At 42.9% G+C, this 24,347-nt stretch overlaps 1 protein-coding gene and 1 long non-coding RNA gene across 4 annotated transcripts in view; one reads left to right on the forward strand and one right to left on the reverse strand.

The window, feature by feature from the left end:
- Nucleotides 1-289: 289 nt before the first annotated feature.
- On the reverse strand, nucleotides 290-7,868 carry LOC133628613 (uncharacterized). The gene is made up of 3 exons (XR_009820764.1): nucleotides 7,432-7,868; nucleotides 4,264-4,456; nucleotides 290-1,018 (listed from the first exon to the last, which is right to left on the reverse strand). It is a non-coding gene; the product is annotated as an uncharacterized LOC133628613 (long non-coding RNA).
- Nucleotides 7,147-24,347, forward strand: part of LOC104562056 (zinc finger protein 532) — a 59,467-nt gene continuing 42,266 nt past the window's right edge. Inside the window, exons 1-2 of one of the 3 annotated variants that reach the window (XM_062017001.1) lie at nucleotides 7,147-7,386; nucleotides 9,863-9,972. The gene's annotated coding sequence lies outside the window, so the exon portion shown is untranslated. Of the gene's footprint in view, nucleotides 7,387-8,140; nucleotides 8,262-9,862; nucleotides 9,973-24,347 lie in introns of those variants that run through there. The other 2 variants (XM_062017000.1, XM_062016999.1) reach the window with 2 other exon arrangements.

Raw genomic sequence — 24,347 nt, forward strand, 5'->3', positions numbered from 1 at the left:
ATGGGCCCATGAAACATCAGGACATCTGGGAAGAGATGCATCATATAGATGGGCTCGTGATCGAGGGGTGGACTTGACCATGGAAGCCATTACACAGGTCACCCACGAATGTGAAACGTGTGCTGCAATCAAGTGAGCCACACGAATCAAGTCTCCCTGGAACAGAGGCAGATGGCTGGGTTTTCAATATGGTGAGGCCTGGCAAATTGACTATGTTGGACCGCTACCACGAACACATCAAGGCAAGCGTTATATACTCACCATGGTGGAAGCAACTACCGGTTGGTTGGAAACATACCCTGTAAACCATGCCACTGCTCGAAATTCTGTCTTGGGCTTTGAAAGGCAAGTTTTATGGCAAAACGGTAGTCCAGAAAGAATTGAATCAGATAATGGAACTAATTTTCAAAATAATCTCATAAACTCCTGGGCAAAGAAACATGGCATTGAGTGGATATACCACATCACCTATCACCCACAAGCCTCTGGAAAGATTGAAAGATATAACGGATTACTAAAGACCATGTTGAGAGCAATGGGGCACGGAAGCAGTGGGATAAAAATTTAGCAGAAGCCACTTGGCTGGTTAACAGCAGAGGTTCAACTAACCATCCTGGTCCTGCCCAAACAAAACCCCTACATACTGTGGGACGAGATAAGGTCCCTGTAGTGCATCCAGGGAAATGGCTGGGGAAGGCAGTATGGGTTGCACCTCCCATGGGAAAGGGCAAACTCATTTGTGGGATTGTCTTTGCTCAAGGGCCTGGATATACTTGGTGGGTGATGAGAAAGGATGGGGAAACTCGATGTGTACCTCCAGGAGACTTAACTTTGGGGGGAAAATAACCTGTTATGTGAGTTGCCTGTTGTAGGCGATGAGGTATGAACTTCGCAAGAAACCGGACAAGTGGACAAACCAAGTCGGTGCTGGTGTCCAACACTGAACACACTGTTTCCCCTGGCCTGGATATCCATCTTGATGGATGAGGCATAAGTTATGTCCTGCTCCAGCGAACATCTGCAGAGGATGAAAGATATAAGAATGTTGTTTGTTTGTTCGATGCAAGAGGGAATACAAGAATGGTGTTTGTCTGTTGAAGAGTGGGGATACTTGTTAATGAGAGTGTATAAGAATGTATATGGGTTGTTAAGATGGTTTGTCTGAGCATGACATAAATAGTATGGAATAAGGGGTGGAGACTGTAGTGGGTCTGGGATGGTAGTGATTTTCCACAGCAGTTCTTGCAGTGCTGTGCTTACTGTTGGTATCAATATTATGACTACTGCTCACACAGCATCAGGGCTGTCCCTCCAGCATTCCTTCCCCCACCTTCACCAATAGCTGTGGGTGAGCACAATCTTGGGAGGGACCACGGCCAGAACGGCTGACCAAGGAGATATTCCATACCATATGATGTCAGCTCAGTAATATAAACTGGGGGAGAGGAGCAGGAAGGGGAGGCGAGATTCATTTCTGGCCTTCCCAAAGCAACCGCTATGTGTACTGAAGCCCTCCTCGGTAGGTGGCCAGACATTGCTGCTGATGGGAAGTAGAGATTAACGACTTTATCTGCTTTTGCTTCGCTTCCCACATACGCAGCTTTGCTGTTTCTTTATTAAACTGTTTTTATCTCAACCCACGAGACTCCCATCTTATTTTCTCCCCTCCCCTGGCTTGCTGAGGAGGTGGGGGATAGAATGGTGTGGTAGGCACCTGGCATCCAGCCAGGGTCAAACTTCTACACCACCTCTCTGGAAATGCTGCAGTAACCTCAAACCACCTGTTGCCTCCCCAACAGAAAACTGAAACGGGTTTACCTGCATTCACAACACTCTTGATATGACTAAATCTCAGATCTAAGATGCCAGCATGCTAAAAATACCTACCAAAGTCTTACAAAGCAGGAGTGACACCATAGGGACACTTGTATCATAATTGCTTATTTGAACTAAAAAGCCATAGCGGAAGAGCTAGCTGCCTGGCACCACTTGTAAATGACACTTAAAATTCTCTTCATTTTTTGAGAGTCACATAATTATCTGACAGACTTTTTCTGCTATGGAGATGCCAAGGACACCTGTCTGGAATGCAAGCAAGTAAATCTGTCTGAAAGGCAGCATGCACAAGGACTTTTATGCCATATATAAACTGTGAAATCAATTAACATTTCAGATATTAATACAAAAGTAGTAGCAGCAGCTGACATCTTCTTTATATTGCTATGCAAGCTGACTACAGAAATCCAATGTAAGAAAACAGACTGTAGTTTTCACTTTTTTATCAAGTCAGCTTACTAGTTAATTGGAAAAAAATGGGGTATTATAAATATATGTAATATATAAACTATATATATTTATATATAATATATAATTCTACAAGTCACTTGCAGGATGAGCCCTAGGCTTGTGCAAGCTGAATTTCATGGCGGTTAACACTACCAAACACAAGTCCATTTATTTTTTATATAAATCATAAAAATAATTTATTAAAATTCTATAAACTTGTCAGACTCATGAATTGCCACAGTTGGCAATGGAGCAGCTTGCTGTTGTTTCAGTTAACTGGAACAAGTTAGAATTTGTCCCTTGTGACATCCTGTGTGCTGGGGTGCGAGCAGCAAGGGTATGAGCTTGCCTGGTCAGTGCTTGTGGCCACAGCTTATGGTGGGGCAACCTCCCTTAAGGAATGGTTGTCCAACCAGCCAGCCTTTGTGATTTTGCTGCCTTACCAACAGGTTTGAAAGAGGTGTTAATAAAACATTATTATTTCAACCAGAACATGCAGTTATTGTCTATGTAGTCTATAAAAAATCAAGCTTAAAGCATAAACTTGAGATGGGTGGTATATATCTAAAGCCATTAATATGATAAAGTGATTCATGAGCGAAACTTTAAATTCTAGAAATCATGCTGCACTTGTAAAACTGTCCTATGGCAGAAAGGAGGTTCCATATTTAAATTTATAACAATGGCATTAATGCCAGGTAACTTCACAGCAAGCAAAAGCCTATCACCAAATGCACCTTGTCACAAGAGGTGAGAGCTAAAAAAATCAAACCATCTCCAGGAAGGACCTAATAATTCATGTTAGACTTTTTTTGGTGAGGTATGATATCATGATAATATGAGGCTGATTGCTAAGCCCCTCTCCATCCTTTTTGAACAATCATGGAGGATAGGTGAAGTGCCTGAGGTCTGGAGAAAGGTCAATGTCACTCCAGTCTTCAAAAAGGGCAGGAAGGATGACCCAGGAAACTACAGGCCAGTCAGCCTCACCTCCATCCCTGGAAAGGTGATGGAACAACTCATCCTGAATGTTGTCACTAAACATATGAAGAAAAGATGGGTTATCAGGGAGAGTCAACATGGATTCACCAAGGGGAAATCCCGTGTCACCAACCTGATAGCCTTCTATGAGTGCATAACCGGCTGGCTAGATGAGGGGAGAGCAATGGATGTCATCCACCTTGACTTCAGCAAGGCTTTTGACACTGTCTCCCATAACATCCTCATCAGAAAGCTCAAGCAGTGTGGCTTGGATGAGTGGATGGTGAGGTGGATCGAGAGCTGGCTGAATGACAGAGCCCAGAGGGTAGTGATCAATGGCACAGAATTGAGTTGAAGGCCTGTGGCCAGTGGAGTTCCACAGGGATCGGTTCTGGGGCCAGTCTTGTTCAACATCTTCATCAACGACCAGGATTAGAGGACAGAGTGTACCCTCAGCAAGTTCCCTGATGACACCAAACTGGAGTACTGTGTCCAGTTCTGGGCTCCCTCAGCTCAAGAGGGACAGAGAACTTCTTGAGAGAGTCCAGCGCAGGGCCACCAAGATGATCAGGGGAATGGGACATCTTTCATATGAGGAAATGCTGCGGAAACTGGGGCTGTTTAGAGAAGAGTAGATTGAGGGGTGATCTTATTCACATTTACAAATATCTAAAGGGTGGGTGTCAGGAGGTTGGGACATCCCTTTTTTCTATTGTATCTAGCAACAGGACAAGGGGTAATGGGATGAAGCTGGAACACAAAAAGTTCCATTTAAATATAAGAAAAAACTATTTCACTGTGAGGGTGACGGAGCAGTGGAACAGGCTGCCCAGAGGGGTTATGGAGTCTCCTTCCTTGAAGGTCTTCAAGACCCACCTGGACATGTTCCTATGCGACCTGATCTAGGTTGACCTGCTTCTGCAAGGGGGTTGAACTAGATGATCTCTAAAGGTCCCTTCCAACCCTACCATTCTATGATTCTATGAAACCACTCACCTGGTGGCTGTAATCTATCTGCATATCTCGAAGTTCTGATGAGGTCAGCAACCTAGTAGTTTCCATTTACTTTTCAATTTCTCTCATTCCTTCTTCCGACTTCGTTACTGAAGGACCAGCTGCTTCTTCTAACCTTTCATCTTCCTTCTCTTCTTCCCTTACTAATCGATGGACCTGTTGACCTCCTTATTCACTGTTTCAAACAGAAAATATAAAATAGCAGAAAAGAATAATTTGTCTCATTTATTGAATGCAAAGGAAATTCTGATAAGTAGGGCACAACCTTGAAGGTCAGTTTGTCATGCCTCCATTAATTATGAGAAAAATATTATAAATAAAACATCAGGGATGCCGTTAGACTGTAGAACCCCTTGTGACATTTCTGAAAAGACACATAGTATCAGTAAAAATGTTAAAAATAACTAAATCAGTTACTGCTAAGTATAAAATATGTTTGAAGAACAATTCAGTTGTGTAAAAAACCCCAAAAAGTTCAAATAGGTAAACTAAGTACTGGAATAGAACCTGGTAAATATTGTCAAATTAATTTTACAGAACTACATAGATGTGGAAAATATTGATACATTCTGGTAGGGGTTGATACCTTTATCAGATGGCCAGAAGCCTTTTCCTGTCACACCAATCAAGCTAAAGAAACAGTTAAGTGACTGTTAGAAGAAATAATTCTGACATTCAGAGTGCTCCTCACAATATCATCAGATAGAGGCCCATATTTTATAGCAGCTGTGGTACAGGACACGAGCAAAGCCCTAGGAATAACCTGGGATTCATATGCCTCTTGGAGGCCACAGTCCAGCAAGAAAGTAGAAAAAATGAATCAAACTTTGAAACAGCAAATAAGTAAGATTTCTCAGGAAGACAATTTGAAGTGGCCTCGGGCACTCCCACTGGCATTACTGTGTGTTAGAGTACAGCCAAGAAGCAGAATGTTAGTTAGTCCATATGAATTAATGTATGGGAAAACATACAAATCACCATAACCCAATCCAAACATGCACGTAACAGGAAAACAAGACGTGTATAACTATTTGCTTTTTCTCAGAAAACATGAGCCAAACTCTGGAATGTAGTGATGTGAAACCGACCTCTGACCTTGGAAAATCCCATGCATAACTTCCAATGTGAAAATTACATCTATGTAAAGATGTGGACAACAGAGCCCTTACAAGAAAAGTGGAAGAGACCTTATCAAGTGTTAATGACCACATTCACTGCAATCAAGATCGCTGAATCAGATACCTAGATCTACTACACCAGAGTGAAGAAAGCACCATCCCCAAGCTGAAAAGCAGAGGGAAACCCCAAAACTTTAAAATTTATTCTGAAACATGATTAACTGTCTGTATTTTGTTTTTCTGATATTTTTACAGTCTGTGATGGTGGAGACATAGATAAAGGCCTAGTGTGGGTAACTAATGATACTCAAATTCAAACCCATGATCCAAATGGTTGGTGAGTAAATGCAACATTAATTGAAACATTGCTTATTTTGGTATAGGTATTTCTAATAATTGGCTTGGCTTACGCCTGTCTAAAATGGCAATTAACCCACAGAACAAAATTTAATCAAATGATTAATCAAGCAGTAATGAGAAATCAAAATAAACTGAGAATCCACCATCACATGACAATTCAGAATATAATGATGTTCCACTGTAAATAGGTAAAAGTACTGAGTAATGATTATCAATACTTTCAAAGGGAGGAAATGTTATAAAAGGTAAAAAAAATCAAGTGATTCAAGTTATTTTTAAGTGAAATTCATAAGTAAGTTAGTATAACTAAGCAAAATTAGGCCTCCTTGGTGAAGCCACTCCCAAAGAGAAGAATATGCATGAGAAATCGGGCACAATGAAAATAAGAGTAATAACGAGGGGGATTGTTTAAATTCATGCACCTGCAAGCCATAAGACATCTAAGAACAATGTTGGAAGTGATTGCTTCAGAGGAAGAAAAGAGTTTGTTATATTAACCATTTGGTTCACTGTCCTGAACTCCCATAACGTTCTGGTCCAGAGCACCAGATAATTAGTACCATTCTGGTTCAGAACACCAAATAATCAATAGCTGAAATCAGCTAGTTGGCCAAGTAATTTTGAAATATATATGAATATGTAGAACTTGTGTAGTAAGGGACCAACCAATAAGAGCAATGTAACGTGTAAAAGTAACAAATAACCAATCAAGGTAAAGGGTAAATTTAATGAACAATTCTAAGCGGGCATAGTGGGTAAATTTAATGAACAATTCTAAGCGGGTATAGTGGGTAAATTTAATGAACAATTCTAAGCGGGCATAGTAAAAAAGAACAAAAGAATATGGGGTATAAGTATCTGTTAATGTTAATGCTTTGTTGGACCTTCTTCGGGAATGATCCCTTGTCCCCGGTGCATCATTAAATAAAGGATGTCTCTGCTTATCTAACTTTGTGTAGATAAGTTTTTCTTCCCCGGGAGATTTGCAATAGCCCCGCTGTGGCCTAGGCCACAAAGACTGGCCTTGTTCCTCTATAACACTACACAGTCCCACCTGCACCAGCGGCATGCGCAGCGTCCTGACCCTACAACTTCCAGAGGAAGTCTCCCCCAGGCCGGGGATGGCATCGTAGCAGGCCTGCCTCGTCCCTACTGGCGGGGCGACGGTGAAGACCCGGAGGAGGGATCAGGCCCGGCTCGCTGGAGCGGCCCTGTCCGAGCGCCCGACAGTACCGCCCGTTGTCCTTCGGGGCGGGATTCCCTGGCCGCCTGGGCTCGGCGGGCGCCGGAGGCAGAGCGGGGAACGCCATATGCCCCGGGCTGTAGGAAGCCGCAACATGCCCGGCCCCTGCCCCAGTGGCTGCCCGCGCAACGTTTGGAGGCAGAGGCAGCCCTCCCCACCCCCAACACACTCCAGGGAGTCGTTTTAAACGGAATGACACGGGATCGTCTCCCTCATCTGTGCAAGCCGAGGCACCCCCACTTTCTCCTCAGCCTCCAAGCCATTATGTTCAACCATCTCTTAGCCAGGCCGCTCAGCGGGCGGCCGAGGCAGCGCGGACCCTAGCCATACCCGCCTGAGGCCGCCGGCCGGAGCAGCCGCGGCCGGCTCGTGGGGTCGCAGCAGGTGTGTTTGCATGGGGGTGCGGAGTTTGCATGCGGTGGGGCTCACCTTTCTCCTGGCCCGGCTCCCGCCTCATCTGCGCGCAGGCCCTGCTGCGCCGTGGGCAGGCTGCGGCGGAGGGACCTGCCGGGCCTGCTTGGCGCGGTGCGGGCCGCTTCGGAGCTGGGCGCTGCGAGGCAGGCGGCTGCTGGAACCTCGCGGCCACCCGAGCACCGGGACTGCCAGGACCGGCGGCTTCGGGCCAGCTCGGCGGGGAGGGACAACCGCTCGGAGATTGCTGTTCCTCCGCCTCCCCCCTTCCTACTCGACCGCGGCCTCCCCTCCCCAGGCGTCCCCCGCGCGTAGTGGAGACCCGGGGCTCGGCGCCGGGCCGGGCTCGGTAGAGCCCATTCGGGTAGGGCGGAACCCGGGCCGGAGAGCAAGTGGGCCCGGCGAAGGGGCGCGGGCGCCGCGCTGAGGGGAGGGGTCCGCGATCTGTTCAGCGAGGTGCCCGGGGCCAGGCCCGCAGAGGCGGGAGCAGCCCACTAGGCTGAGGGAGGGACGGCTAGCTGTCTGTGCCGGGAAGACAGGGGTGAGGCAGCGGAAGAACATGATTGTTTTCCCCACAATGGGGTAGGGATGAGGGATGTGGTGAAAGTGCTAAATCTTAGCTCTCTCTGCAGAGGAAGGGGGGAGGAAGGTGGTGGTGAAGGGTTGTGCCCAAGACCTCTGCTAACAGTTACAGGTGCAGCCCGGAGAGCAGAGGGGCTGGTGGTGTAGTCTAGTATGGTAGCTGGCTTGGAGGAAAGCCTTGCTGAAGAGCCATCTCACGGCAGATCCCGGAGAGGATGAGGCTTGGCACATAGACGGAGGTAGTTACTGGTTTTATCAGTGCAAGGGTAAGTAGTCAAAACAAGACTATGGTGAATAATGTCTTGATTTGGGGTGACTGTCAGGCAGGCAGGAGGAAGGCCCTGGATGGCAGAGAAAAATAGGGGAGTTATGAGAAAAGCTGCCATGAGTGAAAGTGGGTGCAGAGCTCTCCTCAGACACCACAGGGAATTGTGACCTTGATTAGGAATCGTCCTGGAGAGAGATGTGGGACCAAACAAATGCTGCTATCAGCAGCCATCTTTGCAGGGTAGGAGCTAAGCAGGCTGTGCAGAGCTGTGTCTTGGCCTTCCTCACAGCTGTGGGTGGGGGAAGGGGGAGTGCTGATCTGTCGTGGTTCTGTAGCTTCTTTTTAGTGCCTCAAGGATAGTTGAATAGATCAGCTCAGAGCCAACTTGGTGCTGTGAGGAGAGGGCAAAGGAATTCGCTGGTGCAGAAATGGATTTCTTGAGGGGAGGGAGGCACATGTGTGGGTAATATTTGTAGCAATGCTGTGCAGAGAACAATGCCATTCGAGAAGCCCCAGATGCAGCGAGGAGTGGGGAGAGTGGACAGGAGAAGACCTTGCTGAGCTGCCCCACAGTTGTGGGCATGAGGGGGCTGATGTGACATTGATCAGCAGCCACCCCTTGTGCTGTGGGTAGTAGAGAGGGGGGAGCAGCCCTTGGTTAGTAGTCTATCTCCCAGTGCTATGGCTGAGCCTGCTTGGTGCTGCAAGAGAGATCCTATGAGGATTTTTATTGCGGTTTCTTTGTTAGCTACAGACAGGCATACACACACTCACAGCTTTCAGCCAGGTTGTGGGAGGTAAGTGGGGGAGGAGAGGAAGGGAGCATGTGGGGCGGCACTGAAGAGCAAGGGAGCTGTATGGGCAGGGCATGAGGGGAGCAGGGGGACAGGGCTGCAGCTATCCCCACCACCACAGGAAAAAGAGCCCCTGCAGTTTTCAGGGACTTATTGGCAACTCAGCAAGGGTTGCCATAGCTTTTTATGTAGGGTGACCAGAACTGGCTGGAACTGGTTTGAGGCAGATCAGCTCCTGAACACAATGCAGTCCCTGAGCTACTACAGTGGAATAGCTTCCTCCCTTCATGGCAAACAAAAGCAGAGGAGCTTGCAGAAAGATACCATCCCAAAACTGTATGTGAATGCACAATTTAGACACACAGCACTGGTATGTGGCTAATATAGTCATAAAGAATTATATATATAAATGTACATATTTGCAGCAACTGAGATTACTTTGGCTTTTTGTGCCTTTTTATACTTAAGGAATGGGCAAGAGCTGAGATTTATGACCCTTATTAAAATATTTTTGCTTTGCAAGGGTGGGACACTGGTTATGCAGTCTATTTTAAAACTAAACTGAATAAAATTGATGGAATGATTTGTAATTGTAGTTATGCTTGTGACTGAAGAATGCTGCTTTGCATGCTGTTTTATTTACAGGGTGTTGTCTTGTAGTTTTCTTCTTTATGAGATGTTGGGGGGGGGGTGCCATGCCTTTCTGTAAGGCCAAGAGGAAACAATATTGCTGTGGAATTGTGCATAAAAGTGTTGAAAAGATGCTGTAAGGCATACTTGGTTTCTTTTTATTTTTTCCTTATAGGCCTATTGATTGTGGCTGCCTTTAATCCTTTCATATTTGCAGAGGTAACACATCTGTAGCAGTACCTGAGTATTGGCTAAAATAATCTTTCAAAGGTCAAGGTTCACAAGGTGAGATGGTGGTGTTTTGGGTATGAATATAACAATAGTATGAAGATACATGTCTGTGAAAAGTGAATCTGGCTTCTGTTTGTACACTTGGCACATTAGTAAGGAAAAAATTCTTTAAGTATTACTAAAGAAATGCTGTTAACACCCTCCAGTTTTAATAGGATTAAAGCTATTATTTATAAAGGTTTACTGATACTTTGGGTAAATATAGTATTTTCATTGAAATATCTTATATCCAGTTATTTCCATTTTTTCACAATATAGTGAATCAGAACAGGCCTCAGAGTGACAATCATAAATTGTGGACCACATGGCAGTGCACTGTTCTGTGTTGTATTACAGCATTGCACATTCAGAATTTGCTTTCTAATTATTTAAAGGTCACTTGTTTGGCTATATATCTGAGGAACCCAATACTTATTTCTGAATTAAGGTCTTCAGTGTTAAACATGTACTTGACATAGCCTACATAGAAAAAAACATATAAAATAAACAGTATGCATTGTGTTTCTCAAACTGTTGTAACCCAGAGAGGATTTTGCAGCAGCCAGGTAGAAAGATATATTTCAGAAATTTGATGGAGTTCCAGTGGATTATTAGTGGCATGAATTAGAATATTGTGCAGTAATGAAATAAGAATAGGCAACTAGATGGGCAGTGCATCAGCTTCTGAAGAATGACTACTTTTAGCTCAAAGCAATGGATAATGGATAGGATTTTTTTTTCTCTCATCTTAAAAAATGGCATTTGTATCTTACAGTGAAAGCTGAAGGACTCAGAGAGAGGGAGATGGGGAGAGAGGAGTAATATAGCAAAAGGAAGAACAAAGGCTGTTAGAGCTTACACATTGGAACACATTGGAATCTTAACCAGTATGATTTTTTTTTAAAAAAAACCTGACCAGTCCTGGCTGTGTTAGCTGATTTAGTAGTCTACAATCAAGATAAATATGGAGGCAAAGCATTGAAAATGTTCTGTTCTAGTGTGAAATGAGGATTTTTTCCTATGCTTAGCAGAATAAAGTAGATGGTTTTAAAAGCCTTGAGAGGTTGTGGATATTAGGTAAGTTGTACAGTGGTTGATAACAGGCAGGGTGTCTGCGTGAGTGACAATACAAGGGAACCTTCTCGTTTCTGACTGCAATAGATTACGTAAGGTATTTAGATATTAATTGTAGACAAGTGAAAATAGTATGCTAATATTTAGCATGAAATTACAGTTTTGTGAGCTTTAATGCAGTTACAGTGTGTTGTTTCTCAGATTTGACAGGACAGTAAAATAGCTTGTGTGGTGGAGCAAAATGCCTAACAGATCACTGTGCTGATTTCTGTTTATATTTTTCATATTTTGGCTGCAGAGGTTCTATATTTGACTATAGACATCTGTAGCAAAATTATGCTTGCAAACACAAATTCTTGTTGCATGATAGGAATAGTATCTGTTGCTGCTGCTGCATGTTCTTTTCCAAGTGTCAACTAAAATTCATATGTTATGTGAGAGCACCTTTTAGATTATTTTTTCTTTCTACCAGAATAGTAAGCAGCTTAAAAATAGTAAGTTCTTGAATTTTCACAAAATTCAATGTATCTATTTTATTTGAATTTTTGAACACGATCTGTACTATGAATTTTTATTTTTAGAAAAACAAGTTTTGAGTTTGCAGGGATTTTTGTAGACTATGAGAAACCTGGATAGATGGTGGAGTCCGTGCTGTTCTTGGTGAGGTTTTTTTTTTTTTTTTTAGTCTAATCATATTTGTAAATGCTCTTAACCAGGAGATTTTGATTTTGCATGTAGGCCAGCTTTCCATCAGAAAATGCTGCTTAATGCTGGAGGGTTGGTCCTCTGTGTCAGCAATCATGATCTCATTTTGCACTGAGGCTTGTCTCAGGTATTCAATCTTGAGAATAAGGGTAATGTTTTAACAAATTCCAAGCCTCTTTTGAATGAATTTACTATCTTGTGTTTTCTTAGAAGTATGAATGTGTGTGAAAATATAAATATGCATACAGATTGCTGAGGATGTATGTTTAAAACAGAACAAAACTTGTTGCTAGTGTTGCACAGGCAGGCCCTGCCTGACTTGGATTGCTCTCACAGAGATTGCCCTCAGCTGCTTCACACTGGTTTTGAGCAGGAATTGCCATCCACTTAAAAGAAAGTATATTGAAGGAAATACACAGAAAGCAAGTGCCATTTAGAATGTAATTAAAATTTGCATTAAATTAGGAATCTCATTATTCATTATTGTTGTACATCTGAATTATTTATGTGCTACTGTCCCATACAGTACATACAGAAGTACAAAATTAAGCTATTTTTATAATTCATTTTTAAGTAGAGTACAAAAAGAATGGTATGGGGATTTACCAGCTTTTCATGAGTTCATATCCATTTTAGGAGAAATTCAGGAAGTTGTAGGCCCCAAATCTTAACTGCATCTCCAGGGCTCATCTTTTAACAGGTCAGATAAGAAAGATCCATAATCAGATGCAGGATATATTAGAAAAGAGGATAACTATCCACTCTTTTTTAATCAGTTAAAGGGATAGTTTTGTGGTTTGGCCCAGCTAGCACAGAAGCACCATGCCAGTCTCTCACTCAGTGCCCACCCTTCACCCCCACCCCCCTTTCTTCCCGGGCCCGACTCACTGTTTCTGGTATCTCTACCTCCTCCTCCCTCAATGGCTCTGGGGGGGGGGGGGGGGGGGGGGGCAGGGAATGGGGGATGTGGTCAGTCTCTCACAGATGGTCTCTTCCACTTCTCTCTTCTCAGAGGAGGATGACTCCTCGCATTATTCCCCTGCTCCAATACGGGATCCCTCCCACGGGACACAGTCCTTAAGAACTTCTCTGTTATGGGTTCTTCCCAGCAGCTGTGGCTTCTGCCAATACAGGGTCCCTCACACAGGACGCAGTTCTTAATGAATATCTCCACGGTTGCAGCTTCTGCACGTACAGAGTCCCTCCCTTGGGACATGGCCTCTTCTGGGCATAATTTTAATGAGCTTCTTTGGCATGGATTCCTCCCCACAGTTACAGCTTCTGTGAATATTGGGTCACTCCCACAGGACACGGCCTCTTCCGGCCATAGTTTCTGCCCCTGGCATGGGGTTTTTAATGAAGAGAATCACTGCCCCTGGCTTGGGGTCTATAACAAAGTGATTGGATCTCTCCCACTGGACATGGCCTCCTCCAGCCATAGTCACTGCCTCTGGCACGGGGTCTGCTTTAGGAAAATGAGTCTCTGCCCTTGATGTGGGGTCTTTAACAATCTCACGAGTTCACAAATCATGAGCAAACAAATCTCAGCTTCACCAGTCCTCTCCATAGAATGCAGGGGAGTCTCTGCTCTAGCACACCTCCTCCTCTCTTTCATCACTGACCTTGGAGTCCGCATGGTTGTTTCTCTCTTCCCACTCCTTGCACTACCACCAGCTGGAAAAGAAGAAGGGGCAGAAGAAAGAAGAAACAGGAAGAGCTCTCCTCTTCTGGCTTCTTCTTAAAAAGTGATTGTGGAGGCGTCTAATTGGCTCAGCCCCAGAAGTGGGTCTGACTCAGAGCTGGGGAGAGTTTCGAGCAACTTCTTACAGGAGCCATCTTTACAGCCCCTTCCCCCTTACCAGAAAAGGCTGTCATGTCAAACCATGACAGATGGTTATGTTTTGAAAATAGGGGTAACATGCTTACAGTTGTAAAATAACTCAGACTCCTTTTGACGTTATCTTACTTGTTGACATGGCTTGGTAATCCATACTTGTATGCAAAAGTCATCTAAGCAATAAGCACGAATAGCACTTTAGCCATACCTCACATGAAAGGCTGACTAAAAGATTCCTCTGCAGAAGTCTTGTATTCCTAAGGCTCTAAACCTGAATACATGGGCAAACTGATTGGAAAGGGTTTTGCCTACATGAACTAACAGAAAGCGAGGCAACATAAATTATCAAGCTTTAGTCTGTCTGCAACTGCATCTGCATTCTGTGTGTGGAGATGGGAATCATACTCCCAAATTATTTTATTTATGAGGAAATGTCAGCGTACATACATGTGCGCTGTGGATTTGTCTCTATGCCAGGTTATAGCAATACACCATGAACGTCATGTATATGCCATTCACTATCTTTGTGATTTTTCTCCATGACTTCAGTCTTCTAAAATCCCAAATGTAATTTGCTGCCATTGCTTTCATTGCTGATGTATGTGATGTTGAACTTGAAAATTTGTATGACAGACACTACTGAATTGAAAAGTTAAAAATACTATAAACAAAAACAATCAAACTGCACTTTTGTTCAAATCAACAGAATACACTTGGTAATGCATTGATTGTGGTGAGTTTATTGCTTGTTTTCAACATTTGCTAGTTTAAAACAACTCACGTAGCCAGTGTGAGGATTAACAGGCTTCTGTTCTATCCTAGAACTAGATGAATAAAAGTAGAATGAGTGGAGGAATGGGTTTGTTATATAATTTATTTTATCATTTTGTAAGTATTTTAGCAGTTATTCTAAAATAATGCCACCTCTTTTGTATAATACTGAAAATATTTTGGATTAATAGTTGAGGAAGTTTGACATTCACATTTTTTTTCTCCTTAGGGCATCCACATTTATTTATAGCTTATTAACTGTACAGCTTGCATCAAAGTAGATCAAAGTCAAATGTGACCTGGTACCATCTACTGTAGAAACAGGCCACAGAGGCAACCTTACACATCACAACCACTAGCTGAGCTTTGTGTAGCTTCTCACCCTGTCCCAGTTACAAAGTGTTCATCCTGATCATGGCACGAGCTGAGGTCATGCTCTGGATCAGCAGCCAATGCATGGGCAGTCATTTGACAATCTTCCACAGATTGTTTCTGTTGGATGGTGCACTCTAAAAATGCATTTAGATATTGCCATAAGTGAGTGGTAAGGCAAGTGACTGTGAGTAGGTCTGAATCATCATAGAATCATAGAATGGTAGGAGTTGGAAGGGACTTTTAGAGATCATCTAGTCCAAACCCCCTGCAGAAGCAGGTTCACCTAGATCAGGTCACATAGGAACATGGTTTAAATCTTTTTTACTGTGAGGGAGGTGAAATGCTGGAACCTGTTGCCTTGAGAGATTTTGGAGTCTCTTTGGAAATACTCAAAACCTGACCGGACAATGTGCTTAGGGTCCCTCTATAGCTGCCCCTGCTTTGAGCTGAGAAGTTGGAGTTCAATCTCATCTGTTCTGAGATTCTGTGAAATGCCTGTTGGAATATTTTTGTGGCTAGTAAAGAACAAATCTTGAAATTCTTCTGAAATTTTCAACAGCAAGATTACTGTGTTGAGTAAAAAAAAAAAAAAAAAAAAAAAAAGCCCTAAAAGTTTTAATACTTGAAATATTGGGCTAACACTTACTCCCAAAAACCTTTTTGAGAGAGAGGAGGGAGGAAGGAAATTGGTAAAATCATAGAATGGTAGGGATTGGAAGGGACCTCTAGAGATCATCCAGGCCACCCCCCTGCTTAAGCAGGTCCACCTAGATCAGGTTGCACAGGAATGTGTCCAGGTAGGTTTTGAAAACCTCCAGAGAAGGAGATTCCACAACCTCCCTGGGCAGCCTGTGTCAGGACTCCCCCACCCTCACTGGAAAGAAGTTTTAGCTTGTATTTAAGCAGAAGTTTTTGTGTTCCAGCTTTTGTCCATTGTCCCTAGTCCTGTTGTTGGACACTACAGAACAACTTGTTGCCCCATCCTCCTGTCATCTACCCTTTAGGTACTTATAAGTGATAATGAGATCCCTCCTCTTCCTTCTCTAGACTAAACAGCCCTAGTTCCCTCAGCCTTTCTTTATAAGAAAGATGCTTCGGTTCCCTGTTCATCTTGGTGGCCCTGCACTACACTCTCTCCAGAAGTTCTCTGTCCCTCTTGAGCTGGGGAGCCCAGAACTGGACACAGTACTCCAGTTTGGCCTCACCAGGGCAGAGTAGAGGGGGAGAAGAACCTCCCTTGACCTGCTGGCCACACTCTTCTTGATGCATCCCAGGATGCCATTGGCCTTCTTGAACAAGAGGGCACATTGCTGACTCATGTTTAGTTTGCTGTCCACCAGAAGTCCCAGGTCTCTCTCTGCAGAGCTGCTCTTCAGCACGTCAGTCCCCAGCCTGTATTGGTGCATGGAGTTGTTTCTCCCCAGTTGCAGTACTCTGCACTTGTTGAACCTCATGAGATTCCTCTCTGCCCAACTCTCAAGGTGGTCAAGATCCCGCTGAATGGCAGTATAGCCTTCTGGTGAATCAGCCAGTACTCTCAGTTTGGTGTCATCAGCGAACTTGCTGAGGGTACACTCGAAGAGAATATTGTCTTAGAAAGCCAGAAGTGGAAATTCAAATTTCTTTTACTCATTCAGGCTCAAGCGTGGGGATTTTTGCCTTTTTTTTTTTTTTAAGGCAGATAGATACAGTGTATATTGTTGAAATGACAGATTTCTTGGTATAAATTTTAACTGTGGAACACCCCATACTTCACAAAGATGTTTACATTAAGGCTGGCATGACCATACTATGGATGGTAAATGATTAATTTCTTTATCTGAAAAAATCAAAATGCTGCCTGTTACGGCCATTATAGTTCTGGAAGTAGGAATCTGTTCAGGTTTTGCAACAATAACAAGTCATGGGACCTTTGATAAACAAAAAGGAACCTGTATTTTATGTGGCTATGATAGACATTGTTAATTGTGGTTAAAGTGGCCTTTTGCATATCCTACTTGCCTCAGTGTTTTAAACCACACCAAGTTCTCATTTGTGATGTGATTCTCATTTCCTGAAGAAGGTTTGGTGGTTGAATTAGCATGTTACTTTTATCTTTCAGATACTTAGTTTTCAAAGTAAATAATCAGTAGCTAGTCAGTTATAATTACTATTACATGTTGAATAACTAATGGAATAACAATACAGAAACTGAAAAAAAAAGGCTTTTATGCTAGTTAGGCTGGTTTTATTCCCTGTGTAGGCTTTTTTTTTTTTCCAGAATGAGCATGATGTTATTTAGGCATCATTGTTCATGTTTGGAAGTGGAGTAAATATACCAGATTATCAGAATTTTATTCTGGAATAGTGTGTATAACTGGGAATTTATACCAGTCTAACTATAATAGAATAATTGTTATATATGGTTGTACCAAAAGTATTCTTCCAGAATCAAGGCATTACCATGTACTTGACACTGAAAAGTGGTATCTCAGTGCTCTTGTTTTCACAGTACTGAAAAGAATGCTGATTTTATTTTAAGAACATACAAAAGAAAAGGTCTCTGCCCTAAAGAGTGCTCATAGTAGAAATGGAAGTAAAAACTATAAGAAGAGTTTAGGGAAGTGACAGGAATGTAGTCCCAAGAACGTGAATTCCATAGGTATATAGGAAATTATAATTATAAAGAACGTGAATTCCATAGGTATTCCATAGGAAAATTGTTTTCCTATTTCCTTAAATAATAGACATGCTGAGAGAAGCTTGAGTTGAATGGTTGTTTGAGCAAAAGCATGGAATTGCATATTTGGGATTTGAAGGCAAAGGATAGGATTTTAAATTTAATACAATAGAAAGGATGGGGCTAGTACAGACAGTTAAAGCAATTCATAGAGTCACTAGACTTGTGGTTGAGCAATGAAGTCACTTGGATGAGCAGGAGTAAAAGTTGGTCAGTTCTTTAAAAGCTAATGATGAAATAAAAGAATAAAAATTGAGCATATAGGACTTTGAGCCTGTGATCCAGAAATAGTTAAAAGCCTTCATGCATAGAGAATATTAACTGGAAAAGTATTGGAAAGGGAGAAGGATTATTTGTCATTGCTAGTCCTGGAAGGCTTGAAGTTGTTCTCATACCTGATATTCAAAGCTCTGACTTTTTTCTGGTTTGGAGATAATACCTGTCTGGGAGCTGCCAGATGATTCTGTTTTCATATCTTCATTAGGCTATTGAACTTCCCTAAAATGAGTCTACTTTCAGTGTTTACAATTGCTTAGCTTTACACCAAAAAGTTCCTTTTAATGTTATAGTTTATAATTTTATAAGCAGCTTGGTCTTTTTTTTTTTGGAGGATACTGTGCCCCATCTGCAGCTGTCTTAAAGCTCAAGTTACAAAATACATCTTACTTAGAAAGTGAGAAAGTGTGTTTTCTTCTGTGTGTTTCTCTGCTCCCTCCCTACCTTGGCAGATTGGTAGGTTTGTTTGATTTTCCACATATGGCTAGAGTCCCTTCACTTGGAACAGGTATAGGTACAGGACTTAAGGAGGAGTAACAAAAATTCCATGTAGTAAAACAAAACTGCCATTATTAATCATTCAGAAGCAGCTATTTACTTCTAAGCCCTGATATGTCTTTGATGATATTTATGTCTTTTCTTATTTGAGCCTTCCTCACATCTACACAAATAGTTGCTGTATGAAAGCTACATTTTAAAATGCTCTCTGGAATCCCTGATAACAGGTCAGAAGACCCCAGATGCACTACATCTTACAGGTGTTTTCAGCTTTTTCTGGAGATTGGCCTTTTACAACCTTTGAATACATCCTTAGGCTTTCCATCTTAACAGCCAGGATGTGAAGGACCCCATAGGATTTCCCTTGGGTGTAGCATAAAATTTTTTGTCCTGCTTGCTTCTTCTGCTGTCAGAGTTCTCACAGACTGGTTCTTGTTTTGATGTAATTACCCAGGTGAGCACTTAACTGGAATGTGTTGACAGGTGAACTAGAGTAAAAAAGCTAACTGGAAAAATTAAGACAGTGGAACTGGCTGAATGACAGAGACCAGAGGGTGGTGATCAGTGGCATGGAGTGAAGTTGGAGGCCTGTGGCCAGTGGGGTTCCGCAGGGGTCAGTTCAGGGGCCAGTCTTATTCAACATCTTCATCAACAACCTGAATTGAGATCGTCCTCAGGAGCCCCAGACTCCAGGGGAAGTCAGATTAAGGGAGGATTTTTGTTTACTTGATGAGGACTGGGTTAAGGATCAGTTGAGCAATCTGGATGTACATAAATCCACGGGCCCTGATGGGATGCACCCACGGGTGCTGAGGGAGCTGGTGGAAGTCATTGCTAGACCACTCTCCATCATCTTTAGTAAGTTGTGGAGTACAGGAGAGGTGCCTGAGGACTGGAGAAAAGCAAATGTTATTCCAGTCTTCAAAAAGGGCAAGAAGGAGGAGCTGGGTGGTCAACCTCACCTCCATCCCTGGAAAGGTGATGGAACAACTTATCCTGGGTGCCGTCTCCAGGCATTTAAAGGACAAGAGAGTCATTAGGAGCAGTCAACATGGTTTTACTAAAGGGAAGTAAAGTTTGACCAACCTGATCGCCTTTTATGAAGATGTAACCAGGTGGATAGATGGTGGTAGTTTATCTCGATTTCAATAAAGCATTTGACACTGTCTCCCACAGCATCCTCATGGCAAAACTGAGAAGATGTGGGCTGGATGATCAGGTAGTGAGGTGGATTGTTAACTGGTTGAAGGGAAGAAGACAGAGAGTTGTGATCGATGGGACAGGGTCTAGTTGGAGGCCTCTATCTAGTAGAGTCCCTCAGGGATCGGTGCTGGGACTGGTACTGTTCAATATATTCATTAATGATCTTGATGAGGAACAGAGGGCATTGTCAGCAAGTTTGCAGACGATTCTAAACTGGGAGGAGTGACTGACACACCAGAAGGCTGTGTTGCCATTCAACAAGACCTGGACAGACTGGAGAGTTGTGCAGGGAAAAATCTAATGAAATTCAACAAGGGCAAGTGTAGAGTCTTGCATCTGGGAAAGAAGAACTCCATGTACCAGTACAGGTTGGGGAATGAACTGTCTTAATGTTGTGGTTTTTCCCGCCCAGCAACGAAGCACCATGACAGTCTCTTGCTCACTACCCCTCATCCCACCCCACCCTCCTTGGGATGGAGGAGACCCCAGCAAGATGGGAGGAAAAAGATAACCAAAGATGTTGTGGATCGAGACAAGGTCAGGGAGGACTCACTGCCAATTACGGTTCTGGGCAAAACAGATTCCAGTACTAGACTTAGAGAGGAAAGTAAGGAAAGTTTATTCTACCTACAAGAAACAGAGTAGAACAAAAAGCAAAACCAGGGCAGAATGATGAGAAAAATAAAACTAGCACTTTAAGATCTCCCTCCCTCATCTCTCCTTTCTCTCCGGGCTCAGTTCACTGCTCCTGATATCTCTACCTCCTCCTCCCTCAATGGCGCAGGGGAGTAGAGAATGGGGGATATGATCAGTCTCTCACAGATGAACTCTGCCACTTTTCTCAGAGGAGGACAACTCCTCGCATTATTTTCCTGCTCCGATACGGGGACCCTCCCACAGGACACAGTCCTTAATGAACTTCCCATGGGACACAGCCTACTCTGAGCATAGTCCCTATCCCTGGCACAGGGTCTTTTACGAAGTGCAAACAAATCTCTGCTTCATCACTCTTCTCCACAGGATACAGGGGAGTCTTGGGATCCGCATGGTCACTTCTCTGTGTTTTCCAAATCCTTGCACCACAACCAGCTGGAAAAGTTAGAAGAACAGCAAGAAGAACAGAAAGAACCCTCCTCTGATGGCTGCTTCTTCTTAAAAAGTGTATGTGGATGCATCTAATTGGCTTAGCCCTCAGAAGTAGGTCTGACTCAGAGCTGGGGAGAGTTTCGAGCAACTTCTTATAGGAGCCATCTTTACAGCCCCTTCCCCATTACCAGAAATGGCTCCACACAAAACGATGACAAACTGTTAGAGACTAGAATAGGGGAAAGGGATTTGGGGGTCCCGGTGGACAGCAGGATGATCATGACCCAGCAGTGCTCCCTCGTGGCCATGAAGGCCAATGACATCCTGGAGTGTATTAGAAGGGGTGTGGTTAGTAGGTCCAGAGAGGTTCTCCTTCCCCTCTACTCTGCCCTCTGAGACTGCATCTGGAATATTGTGTCGAGTTCTAGGCCCCTCAGTTCAAGAAGGACAGGGAGCTGCTGGAAAGAGTTCAGTGCAGGGCCACAAAGATGATTAAGGGAGTGAAGCATCTCCCTTATGATGAAAGGCTGAGGAAGCTAGGTCTATTTAGCTTGGAGAAGAGGAGACTGAGGGGTGACCTCATTAATGTTTACAAGTATATAAAGGACAGATGTCAGGAGGATGGAGCCAGGCTCTTCTCAATGATGTCCAATGATAGGACAAGGGGCAGTGGGTACAAGCTGGAACATGAGAGTTTCTTTAAGTATTTATAAGTGTTGATAAGATACCCTCTCAGTCTTCTCCAGGCTAAACAGCCCCAGATCTCTCAGCCTTTCCTCATAAGAAAGATGTTCTGGTCCTTTGATCATCTCAGTAGCCCTCTGCTGGTCTCCCTCTAGAAGTTCTCTATCACTCTTGAGCTGGGGAGCCCAGAACTGGACACAGTACTTCAGATGTGGCCTTACTAGAGCAGAGTAGAGGGGAGGATGTAACTAGTCTGTTGTCTGTAGTGTCCAGTGACAGGACAAGGAGTAATGGGCACAAAGTGGAACACAGGAAATTCCACTTTAACAGGAGGAAGAACTTATTTCCTGTGAGGGAGCCCTGGCACAGGCTGCCCAGGGAGGTTGTGGAGTCTCATTCTCTGGAGGTTTCTAAACCTGCCTGGTCGCGTTCTGTGTGACTTGATCTAGGTGGACCTGCTTTAGCAGGGCATTGGACTGGATGACCTTTAGATCCCTTCCAACCCTCACCATTCTGGGATTCTGTGAACAATCAAGGGGTACCTTTACAGGTGTCATATTATCCCAGAGAAGGAATAGATTAGATATTAGTTGATTTTGATCTTGGATAGAAGGTGGAATTTTATTCTTAAGGATTTTCAAAGGGGGAAAAAAAAAGGAGGAATGTGGCTTCAGAGTCTTGGTGGTTGTGGTAGAAACAGTTTATATACTGAATCTTAAAATAGTGCACTAGAATAGTAAGGAAGAGATTAATAAAATGTCCAGGTTACAACTTTGCTTACTTGTTCATCAAGACTGGCTGTGTCTTTTGTCCCCTTTTGTTTAACTTAGATTACTCTAGGAGCTTGAAGAATATGGGAGATTCTTCGTAAGGGCAGCAGTAATTCTGAGTCCCCCATGTAGAAGAAACCATTCCACTCTCATGCTCTGGTAGGCCATGGGAGTTGTTCCTTCTGCATGCACTTGAAAGATAGTTTTAACTTTATGTAGTGTACTCTTTATGGAGAAATTTATTATCTTAGCTCTGCACACTGCTGAATTCTTTTGAGAGATTTTCCTGTTTTGGATGTAGCCTGAGATTTTCAGTAAAGAACAAGTGTATCTCCTCTGCTACATAGTTTTGCTCTTAAACAGACTTGGATGAAATGCAGTGTAATTGGGCCTTTACCTAGTTCATTGCTATTGCTAAATGTTAATTAAACTCCAGTATATGTAATTAGAGGAAGCTTTAGTCTAGGAAGACTTTCTGTTTAAGTGTATGTAACTGTAAAAAGACACCTATGGACACATGTGCAATCAGAGTGCAAATAATTAGTATCTCGAATCATGAAAAACTGTCAGTTAAGGCTTTGTGTAGTTTTGCATGGATTTGATATGCTCGGGAATATTTTCCATTCATTTCTTATAATAACTTTCTTTGTAATTTTGATATTATGTATATTTTATATTATTTTCGTATTTATTAGATAACCGCCTTTGTAGTTGTGACCCTTTCACAGGAACTTGAAATCCTTCAGGCAGAGGGTAGACTAAAGTCCAGGTCTGCAGCACTATGCATAAGTGTAATATTTATCTTGCTTTGGTATAGGAAGGTGTCTATTGCCATGTATGCTGAACATAAGTTAGCTTCTGATTATACTGCAAGAGAGTTGAGTGTACTGGTTACTTGTCTACTCTCTTAAATCTTAATGTTCATTTTGTCCCAATTACTAGTTTTAGATGCAGGAGGACCAGAAACTTGCTTTTGAATAAATGAATTTTAAATTTTTATAATTAAACAAATACACAAAAAATTCAGAATTATCAACATTATGAAACAATCTTACATCTAATATGATACTTATGATAGTGTTATCCGAAAAAGCGGATTTGTGCCCAGTGTGCAATAAACCCATCTACACACAGAATCGAGATAATACTTTATTTCATATCTGTGCAGAGATGGGTGCTGGGGGATAGTTCCACAAAGCCAGCACATCCAACAGTGCATCCTGCACTGTATTTATACAAAATTTTGTATATAACACATATTGTCATTCTATTGGGTGAGTCCTCCACCTGATATGGATATTGCATCAGTCCTCTGGCCCCTGACGAGGCAGGGGGTTCCATCCTTATCAGTCTCTGATCCTTCTTCAAGAATACAGTCATTAACAAACCTTACATGTAAAGTAACCAGGCCCACCCCATCAAAGTGTTGATAATGATCTCTACCCCTCAGATAGAGAAACCTATTATTATGACATGACATCCTTTAAGAGAATGGCATGTCTGTCCTGAGTCCATGTTTATTTCCATCAATACCATTTTAATATTAGTTCTAACTACAAAGTACCTATGCTTAGTATATACTATTTTAATCTATCTCTGATGATCTTTTCATCTGGTTAAAATAGGCTACTATATACTGTCTGTTAAGTAAAGAAATTGTGTGTTAATTAAGAGAGTAAATTCATCAGTTGCATCTTTCTGAGGAACAGTTACGGTGCTGCCTGTGTTGATAGTGATATGCATAAAAATATCTATTTAAACATATATGCATTTTGATTAGTTTTTCTTAACATTGTTACATCTCAATTCAACATTCAGAAAGTAGTTACACTCCAGAGCTCAAGATAATGAGCTAAGAGGAGGAATTGAGCTACTGAAGTTCTAGGGCACATCTCCATTGGCAAGTGGCTTCCAACAGATCTTCTGCTGTGGGGAATGTAGCTTCTTGATTACCTGAGCTTGGGGAGCACTCTTGCAGTTAGGCACCTTGTAGTTCCCTGATGGCTGATGTCAATTGATACTGGAGACAGAGCACTGAGAGATATAAGAAATTTTCCAGTCCTTTAGTGCAGATAAAAAGGCAGGAAGACAGGCAGGGTGCTTCCAAAATGGGCACTTTCTAACAATGACATTTATTTGGTTAAGTATCTTTTCACATTGAATGCTAACTTTGGCCTGTGTCCTGGTTTAGGTCCATCCAGGAACAAAGGACCAAGATCAGCCATAAGTACCAAGGGCCACATGATTTTCTCCATCTTGTACCACTCCTCCACCTCCCCTTCCAGCTGCAGATTTCCCAGATTGACTTGACTGGGCTAGAGGTGGGTCCACCTCAGAGCCAGGGGATATTTTGACCACTGCTTACTGGGACAGCACTGCAGCTCCCTACTCC

The sequence above is a fragment of the Colius striatus genome, chromosome W, assembly GCF_028858725.1.
Source record: "Colius striatus isolate bColStr4 chromosome W, bColStr4.1.hap1, whole genome shotgun sequence".
NCBI classification, from domain to species: domain Eukaryota; kingdom Metazoa; phylum Chordata; class Aves; order Coliiformes; family Coliidae; genus Colius; species Colius striatus.